At 40.3% G+C, this 7,270-nt stretch overlaps 1 protein-coding gene across 11 annotated transcripts in view; it reads left to right on the forward strand.

Annotated features, from left to right (window-relative positions):
* The first annotated feature begins 7,135 nt into the window (after window positions 1-7,135).
* Window positions 7,136-7,270, forward strand: part of LOC112815522 (melanoma-associated antigen 10-like) — a 6,297-nt gene continuing 6,162 nt past the window's right edge. For 7 of the 11 annotated variants that reach the window (XM_073885640.1, XM_073885637.1, XM_073885638.1 and 4 more), the window contains exon 1: window positions 7,136-7,261. The gene's annotated coding sequence lies outside the window, so the exon portion shown is untranslated. The remainder of the gene's footprint in view (window positions 7,262-7,270) is intronic. The other 4 variants (XM_025861565.2, XM_073885642.1, XM_073885636.1 and 1 more) reach the window with 3 other exon arrangements.

The raw sequence follows: 7,270 nt of genomic DNA on the forward strand, positions 1-7,270 counted from the left end.
AGGAAGATACTAAGATAATGAAAGGTATAGACCAGTGCTGAACAATAGTACTTTTTGCGAAGATAGTGATGATGGAAATGTTCTCTTTATCAGTGCCTTCCAGTATGGTAGCTATTAGCCACGTGTGGCTATTGAGCACTTGAAATGTGGCTAATATGACTGAAGAAGTAAATATTTTAAATTAAATTTAAATAACTACATGTGGTGAGTGGCTAACGTAATGGACAGCAAAGGTCTAGACACCATGATGTATGGGAATCTCCTGGAAAAAAAAAAAAAGAAATGTTTACTTTGGGTAAGAAAAACTTGAGGAGAACATGTTGGCTATTTTTAAACATCTGAAGGGTTGTCATGTGGTTGCTTAGGTACCCTCACTGTGATTTCACAAAGAAATAGAACTAATGAATAAATTGTTACACAGGGACCAGTTATGAACTTTATATAAAGAACTTTCTAACAGCTAGTGTGTCTAAAACTGCAATGGGTGACTAGACTAGATGCCCTTCAAGGTCCCTTTCCTATGCTGTGACTCTGATGATATGATCTAATGGTTGGGAATGATGTATTATGGAGAGAATTTGTTTCCAGCCAGATATCCATGTATTACTAAGGTCCTTCAGGACACCCAGGCTAGGTAGCCTTGTCTATATTTCTATTAAATTCTGGGTGAAATATATTCTGTCAATCTCTGAGATTAATAGTTCTATTTTCTACTCACTGTTTTTGAGAAAATTCCATTACTAAAATAATCTGTGGGGGCAAAAAGAACTAACTTTTCAAGACCTTTTTCTTGAGGCTATCAACATATACATTCCACGATTTCTTCACTTCTCAGCCTTCATAGGTATCTAAGATTATGTCTCTAAAACATTGACAGGTAAACATTTAGAATGATGCAATTCCTGGGTTAGGTAATGGTTGGTGCTCATTACTTGAAGTAAGAGTGTAATCTGACTAGATGGAAGCAGTTACCATAATCAGTTTCCGTGTTTGTGTTTGTGCAATCATGCCTTTTGTGTGATACTCAACTTTGGAAAAATTACGAAGTTAAAATAATTACATATTTAACAATTAAAAAGCATTGGCAAATCAAATGATCTAACAAGAGATATTTATGGTGCATACTCTGATCCAAGCAATATGCAAACAGTGGATATAGTGGGAGACATGGCATGGTCTTTACACTCATAGAGCCTATAGGCCGGGGGGGAGGTAGACAAGTAAACTATCAATTACAGCTTGGATATTAAGGCACGATGATAGTGGGTGCCCATAGAAGGGTTATGGGAGGATAAAGAAGGGCACCTAAACAAGCCTGGACTGAGGAAGGTATGGGATGGGGACAGGATACATTATTGAATACTTTTCTGTAACAGTTTAGATATGATTTTTCTCATTTAATCTGTCAATGTGGTATGCTTGTCCTGGGTTTACCTGCCCTTAGACCCATCCCTCACTTGTCCTCTGGTCTGCCTTATAATATACACAGGCTGAATCCTACTAGCTGCAGCTCTTGGGTTGGCCGACACTTTGCTATCTGGCTTCTGCCAACAGGGAAACCAATTGGAGATTAGAACCTAGGAGGATAGAGCAGCCAGAGTTTTACTTCTTCCTCTGCATTAGGTGGTTTCCTCTTCAATGGCTTCATATTTTCCATGGCTCCAGCCCAGCAGGTTGATTCACCATGGCTCCAGATCCTGTTGAACCCAATACCTAGGGTCCAGAAACACTATCTCCTCTCCGTCCTTCCAACCTAGAAGTGGGAATGACTTCTTTTTGTTGCTAATTATTGGATTCCTTGACTTGCCTGTTTAGCTTCTTCATCACTTATGTAACTAATTCCCTGAATTAAATCGTCTCTGTTAAGATTTACCATGGTTTCTATTTTCCTGGATGACTCCTGACTGTCAACATGTGTGGCCACTTATAGTGACAGATTTTCTAGTATTAAACTTCATCACATTCCTGGGATAAGCTCAGTTCTTTTACCAGTAGTCAAGTATGTTTAAGTTTCTCCTCTGATTAATAGCTAAATGAAAACAAAACCCAAAATACCCTTGGATCTTGAAACCTCTTCTAAATAACATTCTATATCTCTCATCCTCTTCGTATCCTACTCAAAAACAATTTTTACATTGCCTAGTTTTTGTATATATTGAAAAATTCCAATAATAGGGTGATATATTTACCTGTGTGAAGCAGCCCAAGTGCTACTTAGAGGGAACTATAGCATGAAATAGATGTATTAGAAATAAATTTTAAAACATCCAAACCATTCAAGAAGCTAGGGAATAAATACCATTAAATCTAAAGAATTAAAAAGTTAGGAAATAATGAAGTTAAATGCATAAGTAATAAAATAGAAAATAGAACCAAATAATAAAGCTGGTTCTTTGAAAATACGTATAAAATTAGACAAGTTTTATAAATATGATCAATTAAAGAGAAAGAAATAAACTATAACTTAAATTGTACAAAATATAGATGCAGAAAGATTTAAATATTATTAAAGAACACAAAAAAATATCTTTCCCTCAGGATAACCAAATGGTGGACAAGGAACAGTTTCTACATATAGATAATAAACCAAGAAAGAATGAAAGAATGATCATTTTTCAACCCCTAAAGGATTAATGGATAAACATGATGATCATCAATGACTGCAAGCATCAGCACAAAGAGAGACAAACAGACATGTTGCACCTCCCAACGGAAGTGTACAACATCACCTATGGAGTAATCTTGCAAAACATAAACCAAAAATACAAAAAAAAAAAAATCTGATCAAGCTTCTACCTCTAAATAGCAATGTAAAGAAATACAGGGGGCCGGGGAACACATTAAAGGACACCAAAGTGTTGCAGTCTGCAAAATCCGGACTATGGGAACCAGGGCAGAACATAAGACTTGTATTATTATTGTGTAACAATAAAAATTGCAGTGAAAAAGAGGTGATGTGTGGGAGAACCTGTAGATTACAAATGATTTAGGGGATATAATAATCCCATTGGGCACCAATTCAAGGAAACTGGTTTTAAAAAAAACATGTAAGGCCATCAGTTAAATGTGAAAGATAACTGCATCTTTTATATCAATGACTTAATTTTTGAGGATTATTGTATTGGGTTGATATTTTATAAAAGAGTCCTTATCTTTTAAAAATGTAAACTGAAATACTTAGAGAAAGAATGGTGTGATGTCTTGGGTTTGCTTCACATTATTCTAGCAGCAGATAAAGGTGGTAGATGGGGGTATAATTAGAGCCAGATTGGCCATGCATTGATGATTGTTGATGCTGAGTATCAGGCATATTGGGTACAGTGTACTGTTCTTTCTACTGGTGTGTATGTTTTAGGATTTCTGTAATTAACTTTTTATTATAAATATGCCATTAAACTTGAAATCCTAAGTGAAATGGACCACTTTTTAGGGAAAAAAATGGCCACATTGGTTCATAAAGAAATAGAGAATTCTAATGAAATGAACTGAAACTGTATTCAAAGCTCAAGTAACCCTTTCGTGTTCCAGGTCAAGCAGTTTTGAAGGCCAGTTCTTCCAGATGGTCAGGGAGAAGTAAGTCACCATCTCATATAATCTCTTCTAAAGCATACAAAATGATGGGCAAGTATTCAGCTATTTCTCCCAGGATAGCTCTCCCTGGTTGAAAAACCGGGTGAGGACTCCCCATGAAAATAACACTTGTGCTAAGCTTGCTCACATAGCAGTAAATATCTTAAATAGATTAACAGCATATTCAACACAGCAGTGAATTAAATGAGCAAACAGACTATATCTTAGGAATGAAAACAGGATTTAACATTATGAAAATACTTTCCATTGTAATTCCCTACATTAACAAATCAAAGGAGTCTATTAGTTTGCTAGGGCTGCCATAACAAATTACCACAGCAGACTGGGTGGTTTAAACAATAGAACTTTATTTCCTTATAATTCTGGAGGCTAGCGGCCCAAGATCAATGCAATGGCAGGGTTGGTTTCTTCTGAGGCCTCTTTTCTTGGCTTGCAGATGGCTGTTTTCTCCCTCTATCTTCACAAGCTCTTTCCTTTATGTGTCAACTGTGTTCTAATCTCTTCTCATAAGGACACCAATCATTCTGGATTTGGGCCCACCCATATGACCTCGTTTTACCTTAATTACCTTTTTAAAGCTCCTGTCTCCAAACTTGGTCACATTCTGAGCTACTAGGATTTAGGAATTCAACATATGAATTTTGGGGTACACAATTCAGCCTGTAACAGAAGAAAAAAAACATGTGATTACATTAATGGGTACAGAAATAAAAAACTCAGAAACTCAGCACAAGTTCATGGGAAATCTTTTAGCAAGGTAAGATCACAAGGTGATTTCCATTGCCTGAAATCTACAGCATCATGCGTTAATGTGAAATGTTAGAAGCATTTCCATTAAAATCTAGGAAAAGACACAGATATATGCTATCACCTCTACTGTTCAAAACTACACTGGAACACAAAGCCAGAGCTGTGGATATCTAAGTAAGAGGTATGACTATTGAAAAGAAAGATACTATTTGGTGATATGATCACCTATGTAGACAATTCTAAGGAATAAGCATGTGGAATATTCAAATGAATAAGAAACTTCAAAAGATAGTGTAAGTTCACTATAGCAAAAGCAAGAGCCTTGCCACACAAAAGCAATAATCAATTAGAGCATGTGATAGAAAATATCTCATTCACAACAGCAACAAAATCCAAAAATTACCTTAAACGAATCATTACAAAAATGTATGAGATCTTTATGGAAGCAACTATAAAAGTTTACTAACAGGGCACCTGGGTGGCTCAGTGGGTTAAGCATCTGCCTTCGGCTCAGATCATGATCCCAGGGCCCTAGGATCGAGTCCGGCATCGGGCTCCCTGCTCCTCGGGGAGTCTTCTTCTCCCTCTGCCCCTCTCCCCCGCTCGTGCTCTCTCTCTCAACAATAAATAAATAAAATCTTTTTAAAAAAAGTTTACTAACAGATTCAGATAAAATAAGTCCCAAACAGAGCAGTATATCATACTCATTGATGGAATACACATCATCGTAAAGATGTCAATTCTTATTTACAGACTTAATGTCTTACCTGTAGATAACAAGATGACAATAGAGCTTCAGCTACTGTCTTCTCTCAGAATCAGGCCCAGAAAACTATAGAAGGGAGAATAAAAACAAATATCAATAATAAAATTTAAACAACAAAACATGAGAAACCCCTAGGGGAGAGTGAGGACTGTGTTGAACTAGTACTTGTGTTTGGGGTGAGGGAGTTCTGGGCCTAAGAGAAGTTGGGGAGACTTTGTGGCTTGTAATAATAGAAGGCAGATGGCAGGATAGGGAGGAGCAAGCCTTTTAAACTTCTGCTTCATTGCAGAAATCTGAGACGGCACCTCAGAGCACAGATGCCAGGAGCCCTGGGGTAATGTCAGGACAGCAGGGAAGACGGGGTTGATTGAGGCAGTATGACTCCAGTCTGCTAATAATCATCTGAAACCATACTAGTGAGTAAGGACTGCTTTTTAAAATATTCTAGCAGAATATAAAGTATGAACTAAAAACGGAATAGTGGGTATCACAATGAATCATCCATAGTAAGGATAGGTATTTTTTTCACGAAAAAATATATTACATGTACACTTTGGAGAGATGTAAAATGTATAATATATTTCTCACTCTGAATGAAGTATATAAAAAAGAAAATCACTGCACTGGACAATGTAATAACAGATAAACTCAAAAGAGGTAGGACCTTCCCAAATCATGCTGTTCAGCCTCTTCTATGTAGAAAGAAAATTTTTTAGAATAAAAAGTTTCCAAAGTCTAAGTCTGTCCGGTGAAGAAACCTTATGGGAAGTTGGGCTTCTCTGTCACGGGTGCTGCTACTACCCCACCTGGCATCTAGCCTGGAACCTGAAACTATTCTCTGTAAGAGTTGCACTTGAACAAATGGTCAAAGCTGGCAGGAAGGGGTAATTTCCTACATGGTATTTAATAGAGAAGCCAGGATACAAGATGAGGACCCTCAAGAGAGAACTAAGGGGTCCACCCATTCCAGAACAGAGGGTATCCCACAGAATCCTGCCTCACTGCTGGTGTTAGTCCTGGGAGACTGTAGGCAGGGGTCCCAGGCTGAGCAGCCCTCCCTCATTTCCAGCTTGGGGGTCTCAGGAAGCTGGGAGCTTTGGTCTGAGGGTGGCAGACAGGTCAGCAAATGGAGGACTCCAGACCTTGCTAGTTGACAAGGTGAGGACCTGCAGGAGGATTTGAGGGCCTGAAGAAACCTGCCCTGTTTCTGTGGTTAGCTCTGGGACTGGATGTGCTCAAAAGAAGGGAGGGGTTGGTCCCCGCCAAACATCAAGGTGAGGATCCTGAGGGAGGACTAAATAGACCCAGGCCCCAGATAGAGGAAGTGCCACAGAATCTAGCCTTTTACCTGCTTTCAGACCTGGGAGGCCCTAGAGCATGGTGGCCAAATGGGGTGTCCCCTGAAGTCCCACTGGGGCATCAGGGAGAGGTGAGAACTTTGATGTGAGGGGCCCAGTTTCATGTCAGCAGAAGGGAGGGGACTCAGGTTCTGCCAGGCATCCAGAGGAGGATCTTGAGGGAGGATTGTGAAGATTCCCCAGACTGAGGGGGACCCACAGAAAGCTGCCCATGTAATGAGAATGGGGGATCCCAGGCAGGTCAGTCAGGCAGAAGTGCCCCCTCTTTTGACAGAGGGAGTCTTGGAAATGAGGGCCTTGTACTGAGGGGTGCATCAGATCTGCAAAAGGGAGGACATGCAAGCCCTGTCGTTAGTAAAGATAAATGCCCTGGACACGTCCCAGGATATGCCTACAATCTCAGATGGAAGGGTGGTGACAGGGGGCTTGCCCTGCACCTGACATCAACCCTCAGTTGCCCTGGTGCAGAAGGGCCCATAAGATGCTCCCTCGCTTCCACCTTGATGTTCTTGGGAAGGGGAAGGGCTCCTTCTGGGGCCGGTGAGCTCAGCTCAGAGAGGGAAGTGGCTCAGGCTGTGCCAGGAGTCAAGATGAGGACCCTGAGCTAGGACTGAGGGGTTTCTCCACCCCAGATATCACCCTACCCATGAGGTTATCCCGGGGAGACCCCGGGCAGAGTTCCCATATGTGGCGTGTCTGGACTTTCGTGTGGGGTGTGTGAGGGACTTGGGGCTAGCTCTGAGTGGAGCAGACAGGTCAGAAGAGAGACGAATCCTAGGCTCTGCCAGGCTTCGAGGTGAGGACC

Source organism: Callorhinus ursinus, unplaced genomic scaffold (genome assembly GCF_003265705.2).
Source record: "Callorhinus ursinus isolate GAN/ISIS: 27379988/994484 unplaced genomic scaffold, GSC_fseal_2.0 scaffold64, whole genome shotgun sequence".
Classification (NCBI taxonomy): Eukaryota; Metazoa; Chordata; class Mammalia; order Carnivora; family Otariidae; genus Callorhinus; species Callorhinus ursinus.